Genomic DNA, 7,516 nt, shown 5'->3' on the forward strand with positions numbered 1-7,516 from the left:
AGGTGCAAAGCTTCTTAATGCTGAGGCTCATGTGAATGCTTTGGTCTTGATACCAACATGAATTGCCTGTTTGACTTGATGGGAGAAAGGAATGAGAGGAAAGAGTGTATGTTCAAATATGATTCTCAGTATTGAAGTGTACAGTCATGAAGGTCCTAGGAAAAAGGAGTAACTGCAGTTCATGCTTTCCCAGTACTGGTTCCTTATTGTTTCCTTTCCTGTTAATGCTTCTTCTCAGGACACAGCTGTTCTTCCATTTCTTTTAGAAACTGTATTGCTCACACTGTGGTATGTTGGCCTTGGTGAGGCTGGACAGTAATTGGGGAGAACCAAATAAGCCCCATCTCAAGCTGACAGCAACCAGTTCTGCAGGAGAAGTACAATCCCATCTCCAGTTGCCAAGAGTTGTCTCTGGAAATAAGAAAGTCATCCACCCAAGGGTACTTGCATCACCTTTTACAGATGCCATTCACCCAAATAAGTGCACCATTCAGATAAACAAGGGCAATACAGGCAGAAGGACACCAGTTTTAGTCCTGTGATGCAGCAAATGAACTACATTTTTAATCGTCAGAGAAGAGGCCAGCAGTTTATTTCATACAGGAGGCTGTTTTCCAGCATAGTGATGACCTGGTCTGCATGTGGAACTGCAATATAACGAAGTGTCAACAACCTGGAGTTGTGTGACTGTCCCAGGCCACCACCAGTATAAATCTGCAGGAAAATGACTGCTTTAGTGGTTCCCACTCTGTTCAGAAGGACAGCTGCAGCCTTTTCACAGAATCAGTCAGGTTGGAAGGGACCACATTTGATCATGTAGTCCAACCTCCCTGCTCAAGCAGGGTCATCCTAGAGCACATGGCCCAGGATTGAAACCAGACAGTTCTTGAATGTCTCCAGTGAGAGACACTCCACATTCCTTCTGGGCAACTTCACACAGTAAAGAAGTTCTTCCTCATGTTCAGGTGGAATTTCCAGTTTCTGCCCATTGGCTCTTGTCCTATTGTTCAGCACCCCTGAGAACAGCCTGGCTCCATCCTCTTGGCTCTCTCCCTTCAAACACTGACAGACATTGGTGAGGTTCCCTCTCAATCATCTCTTCTCGAGGCTGAACAGGCCCAGCTCCCACAGCCTTTCCTCGTAACAGAGATGCTCCAGTCCCTTAAAGATCTTTGCAGCCCTCAGCTGGACCTGCTCCAGGAAACCCATGTGTCTCTTGTGCTGAGAAGCCCAGATTGGGACACACTGCTTTTATATCTACCAATCTGTTTTGACCCGAAGCATCCTCTTTATGGTACCTGCTGTCCTTTTGGGCAACACTGTTGCATAATATAAAGAGAGCTCCCATGCAATTTCCAGCCTACACAATCTTTAGCTGCTTGCCAGCCCTTGCTCCTTGTTTCAAAAAGAACTGTGTTCCTTCTTCATCCTGTTCCCTTTCGTGGGGAAAAACCCAGGTATGTTCTTATCCCACTGCCTGTAGGACACTGAAAAGCAAACACTTCACATGCTGAAATTAGGAGGAGCAATAGCAAGCTGAAGAATGAAGTGACATTAAGAAGAAACATGAGGCTTTCCTCTTGGTACCCAACGGGGCTGAACTGTCACCCCTGTGGGAAATGGCATGGGGGTTTAACTTCTGTCCTCCTCTGCAGTGTGTGTTTCTACAGCAGAAGATTCAGACAGCTCCTGACAGCTCCTGCTGCAGAACCCCTGGGAAGCTGCAGGAATCCTGACTCATTTGTAGGAGCAATGCAGCCTCACCACTCCTCAGGACCCTCTGTAGCCACTGATTTCTTTGCTGTTTGTGGTCTTCTCCTCAATGCATCTGCCACTTTTATGGGCTATGGCTTGCTTCAAAGATTGCTAAACAAAATTATCAATTTCTATCTTTGTGGGTACTTAAAACTACTTTATAATTTTTTTTTTCTTTTTTGTGCTGAAGACATCCCTTTCAGATTGTCCTGGAACAGGAATTTCTGCTGTTGTTCCTGCAAGAGAGACTGAGCTGACAACAGGTAATGAGAAGGGGGATTATGGAGTTGCAAAACAACTAGAAGAGAAAAGGAGGCACAAAAACCAAAAGGGAGAGAGAAAATTTGTTTTAAATCACAGTAAAGCTATTGCTACAAATGTAGTACATGACAACATATATCTGGTGTTACTCAATATGTTAGCTTCTGAACTTTTTGCAAGGTTTGACTATGGCCATGCTGCAGTTCTGCAGCAGCGCAATACAAACACCATCCAGCTGGCTGCCCCGTGAAGGACTGCAATCACACATTGCCCATTCTTCAGAAAATTCTGCCCAAATAATTTGCTCCCACAGGTGGATAGTGAGGTTTTTTGACAATGCTTGTGCATACACATTCAGAAGATGCAAAAGGAATTGCATTAAACATAACAAATCTGAAGAGCTGATCAAAGAAAACTTACAGCCAGCTTTTCTCTCTACAGGCAGCTTAAGCCATAGCCTCTTTTCCAGGGGTCTTCTACCACCTGTTGCTTTACCAATTTTGTCCTAAATCTTCTATGTATTCTTTAGATATTCTTTCCTTAGTTCTTCCTTTCACAGTAATTTTAAGGTTGTCTATAAATAGCAAAATCTCTAGGAACTGCCCTAATTCTAGGGTGACATCTTTACTGATCTGAAAATGTAACAGTAAAATAATTATGAGTGGAAGTACAATTTATTAAAACAATGTATATTATGTAAAATTAAGCTCTACAATCATTTACCTAGCTTCCCATAGTCGTAGGCACTGTACAACTCTGAATGGTGCCTTGTGCTACTGCACAGTTAGATTTCAGAGCAGTGCCAGAAACCCTGTCAGAGTGCTTACAATCTGCAAAGTGTACATGTGCAGAGATACAAAGATGAAGGGCTTCATTTTTTGGAGGCATAGTGACAGATATTCTCTATTTGTAATGTTTTATTGAAAAACAAAATTCTATTGATTTTTATTTATATACAGTTTGTAATTTTGACTTTGTCACTCCTGTTTCAATTGCCCAAGAATTAAACATGTAGAAAAGAGAAAAAAAATTAAGAAGCATGAGGAATCAGCTAAATTTCAGATTTTATTCTGATATATTTTCTAGACTTTTGAAGTTTAATGTTGAAGTTTAGTGTAGTCTAGTATCTTTATTATTTTATATAATTATAAATATATAATTATATAAAATAATAACATATAAACAAACAATTGTTTTTATAGGACCTACATGAAAGTTGATTTGGGCTCCTACATAATAGTTTGATAGCCATTCCTTCTGGATAATTTATGAGAAAGTTTTACTACTAAATAGCTTGAACAATACAGCAGCCAGATGGTTTTTGATAAAACATTAATGAAACTAGATGGGTTCTAATAAACTATTATGGAAGGCTTTTGAGACATGCAAGAAATGTTATCTATTCCTAAGTCTTCATTTATCACTGTTGTAAAAGAAATAAAGTTCTGTGGCTGCCATCTAATCTACAATTTAAAGTTAGAAGCACCAAGTTTATGCAAATTCATGCAAATTGTTCTCCATATTATTATTGGGGGCATCATAGAATCATTGCAAGGTTGAACAGAATGACAGTGTCGCTGTTGAGGCAGGACAGGAATGAATAGGCTTGACTCAGAAGGCTGTGAAAGTAAGACTCTGATTTATTCAGAATACACTGGTCTTTTATACAGAGCTTCGTGAGGATCAAATCCATTGGTTCTGAAGTGAAAACAACCCATAGCATTGGTGCAAAGTGCTTGACACACAGTGATAGAACTTAACTATAAACAATGTGAAAAACGAGAGATAAAGAATTATTTACATTCTTTTCCAACTCTTTCCCAGGCATCTGCCTGGATAGAAACTCCTGTTTCTCTTTGACTGAATCTGAGTCCCACAACAGAGGGGAGCCCTGTGCCACAACCTGTGCACTACAGAAAGGCAGATGTGGCACTACCTCCACCCATGCCAACATCAGTGCCAAAGGCAGAGCTCTGACTGAGTTACAGCAAACAGGTTGTACTGAACACATCTGTCTCCTTCTGCATCTCACCATGGCACTCTCCAGTGGTCCTTCCAAGGGACTAGAAGGTCCAGAAGTGAACTCTGTTTTCCCCATATTGGTCTGTAAAGGTAGCAGAGTTGAACCTGGCAATACAAGATAGCCTCTCAAGAGTGGCCAAACTCATCTTACAGCAAAATCTTCAGATGGTTAAAGATGTCATCTTCCCATCATCAAGAGCAGAATGGACAGAAGCTCACATGAATGGGTAAGGAAGCACAGGAGAACAGTTTTTTTGATGTTTTGAACTCACACATTCCCTCCTGGCTCACTGCACCCTCCTACTCATCTCCCCTTCTCAGGCCACAGTCCTTGCTCAGTGACACTGTCACTTGCTGCTGGCATGGTGGCAGGGCTGTGACAGCTGTAGCAGCAGGAGAGGGAGAAAGCTGTTGTGTGCAACAGGAAACGTTTCAGAGGACAGAATGGTAGAGGCAAAAAGTACAGAGCATCCCAGCAAAACAGGACATGAATTTCAATGTGGAAGAAAAATGAAGCTGGTTAGTTGGTTTGAAAGAAATGCAGAAACAAACAAAAACTGTTGCTCTGATCTTTTATTCTTACAAAAGGAAGTGGAGAAAAAAAAAAGAAATTAATTCTTTTGCTGGTGATTTGGCTTATGCTGCTGGACACCTTTTAAAAGATTTGCTACCCCACATATCATTTTCTTCTAAACAGAAGCCCAAAATAGTTTCACACTTTCTTCCCACTTCCTCCACAGAACCAAGGCCAGCAGAGCCTTTTCCAGCCAGCGTGAGGGTTTTATAAAGGCCGAGCATGCAGCAGCAGAGACCTTTGGATGACCTCTGGACACCTCAATATACAGGCACAATTTTAGTGAGCACTTTCTAGCTAGGCTGGATGCAGCCTGAAACAACACATTGATGGCTACAAGGTATTACTTGCCATTAGTACTGCTGTTCATGCTGTGAAAGCATTTTTAAAAGATTTTAAGATAGAGTTAATTTTAAAAAGCCGTTTAAGAAATTCCCCCTTGCAACTAAATTTGGACTGACATCATAATGTCAATGGTTGAAAGAAATAAACCCAGATTATGCCATCATCCAGAAACAATTAAATCTAATACCAAATGCATATAGGATGTGAAAATCTTTTTGTTTCTGGCAGGAATAACCATTCTGCAATGCTGACATCTTGTGGTGGCATGCTCAGTGTTTTTAAATGTCATACTTGAGGAATTTCACACAGCCATAGTCAAAAAGCATACAACTATTTTGCTGGGGTCTTTTTACCCTTTCAGATTACCATATTTTGTGTTATTGTACACTTATTATGTGCATTACTCATTTTTTCAGTTGTGGTTGTGAAGCCACTTGCCTCACTTCACTTATGTAAGAGGTAGCCAGTATTTGTCCCATATCAAGAGCAATTTGTTCCAGAGGCAAAAGTTTCTGGTTTCTCCCTCTGCTCCTTCTGCAAGACTATCTTCTCATGCAGGAGCAATGCAGAAGGATCTTCTAACACAGCAGTGATACACTTCATGCTTCAGCTCAGGAGATGGAGTCTGTGGCTGACAGACCACGCTGAGATTGTGTATTTCTCTGATTCAGCATTCTCCCTGCTGGCATCCCAGCTGGTCATGGAGTAACCCTGGGCTGGGAATTCTGACTGTGCAGTGCACCTGAAGAGCATTTCCACTAAGAGTGAATGCTCAATCCTAAATGTCTCTCATTTGTAGCCAGTTTCTGTGACAGACTTTGAAGCCTCAAAGTTAACTCCTGCATAGCCCCAAAACTGTTGCTAACAACCTGAGTTTCTATCTCTTGTAGTCAATAAGACACATCTGAAAATTACCCTATGTTAGCTGGTGTCATTCAGATGGATAAAAGATTTCTGTTGAAGACTTTTTCTTAAAAATGTTGAAATATTCCTGATGTGGATACCCTTTATTTGGTGTGCATGCAACTGCTGGTAGTGTCCTTAAAATTACCAGCAAGTTTCACTAGTTTTATTTTAAGTCCTACCTCCCCAGTGGATATTTCCATAGCAATGTGGCTCAGTGCAAATTCCTCCCTTGATTTCTCAAAATATGCTTTAGCAGACTCTTGCATTTGAAATGGATAACATATTGCCACTCCCTGAAAAACACATGATAGCTTATGAAACGTGTGCTATTACTGGCCAGATTATTACTGGAGCTAGCAATTCTGCAGCTCAGTGCTGATCCTAAAAAGAGATCTCCCAAGAACATGTGGGTACTTTTTCTCAGGCAGGGGCTCTAAGAACGGAGCTTTCTAAATTTCATTAGTTCATAAAATTTAAACCATCACAAATACAGGTGCAACCCCAGAATGGAAATCTGTTTTATCACTGAATCAGTAAGAGTGTCACCTGGGGAAATCAGAAAGGAGTGATGGATTAAAATCAGCTGAAATTCACTGGAAAGTTTGGATACTGCACGTAGCTAAATGGAAGAAATGGATTTACTTTAGCTATGTGCATGTACTGATACCTTTCACCCCAGGACTGTTCATTTAAAGACATTAAACTTTCACCTTCCCTTTGTTCGGAAGCCAAGGTGTTAGCCCATTAAGGTCTGGTGATGTTCAAACCACAAGGGAAGTACACAGCCTGTGGCATGGTTCACTTGAAAAAGATTTATGTTATATTTATTATAATGAAAAAAATACTCTTAGAGTTATTGCAGACTCAGCTGTTTCTCACTGGATCACTCCTTAGACATCACATACAACCAAGTTTTTTCACTGCTGTGTTTTCAGACGGCTGAGATACTGTGACAGCGCTCAGTATTTTCACACTGCGGTTCTCCGAGCTGCCCCAGGCTCCAGTGACCACACTTCTCCTTTTCCTCAGTGCTGCTGTTCACGGTCACTGGACTGGGGACCTTGACTTGGGAGCTCCGTTCGGTCCACGGCGGCTTCCCAAGCCCCGCAGTGCCAACCCAGAGCTGCAAACTCGCAGCCAAAATCCTGGCAGGGCTGTTCCTTCCAGCGACTTCGCACTGACCCCGAGCATTTCTGAGCACGGGCGGCCCGAGCCGGGCCTGAGAGGCTGTCACAAAGATGTCCTCATCACGCGTGTCACAGAACATCGCTGTCACGCAATTACCTGGAGGGACAGACAGCTGCCAGTGTTACCTGCCAGGCTGCAGCTGTCCCATCCCAGCAGGAATTCTCCAGCGGCCCACTAACGGGACTGCTCCACACCCAGACCTGCCGCGGGCAGCCACCGCCCCACGCGGAGGGACACTTGCAGCCCCTCGTTCCAACCCGCACGGGAGGCCGGTCAGCGCCCGGGGGAGCTCGGGCAGACGGGCGGGATGGGGAGGGCGGCAGGAGCAGCCCCGAGGGTTCGCAGGGCCGCGGCAGCGCCCGGGCCCCCGCCCGTGCCAGGCGGCGGCTCCGCGCCTCAACACGGCGGCGGGCCCCGGGCGCGGCTCCCGCCGCACCGCCCGGGCGGGGCCTGCGCTGCCGCGCC

The sequence above is a fragment of the Lonchura striata genome, chromosome 1 (genome assembly GCF_046129695.1).
Source record: "Lonchura striata isolate bLonStr1 chromosome 1, bLonStr1.mat, whole genome shotgun sequence".
Taxonomy (NCBI): Eukaryota; Metazoa; Chordata; class Aves; order Passeriformes; family Estrildidae; genus Lonchura; species Lonchura striata.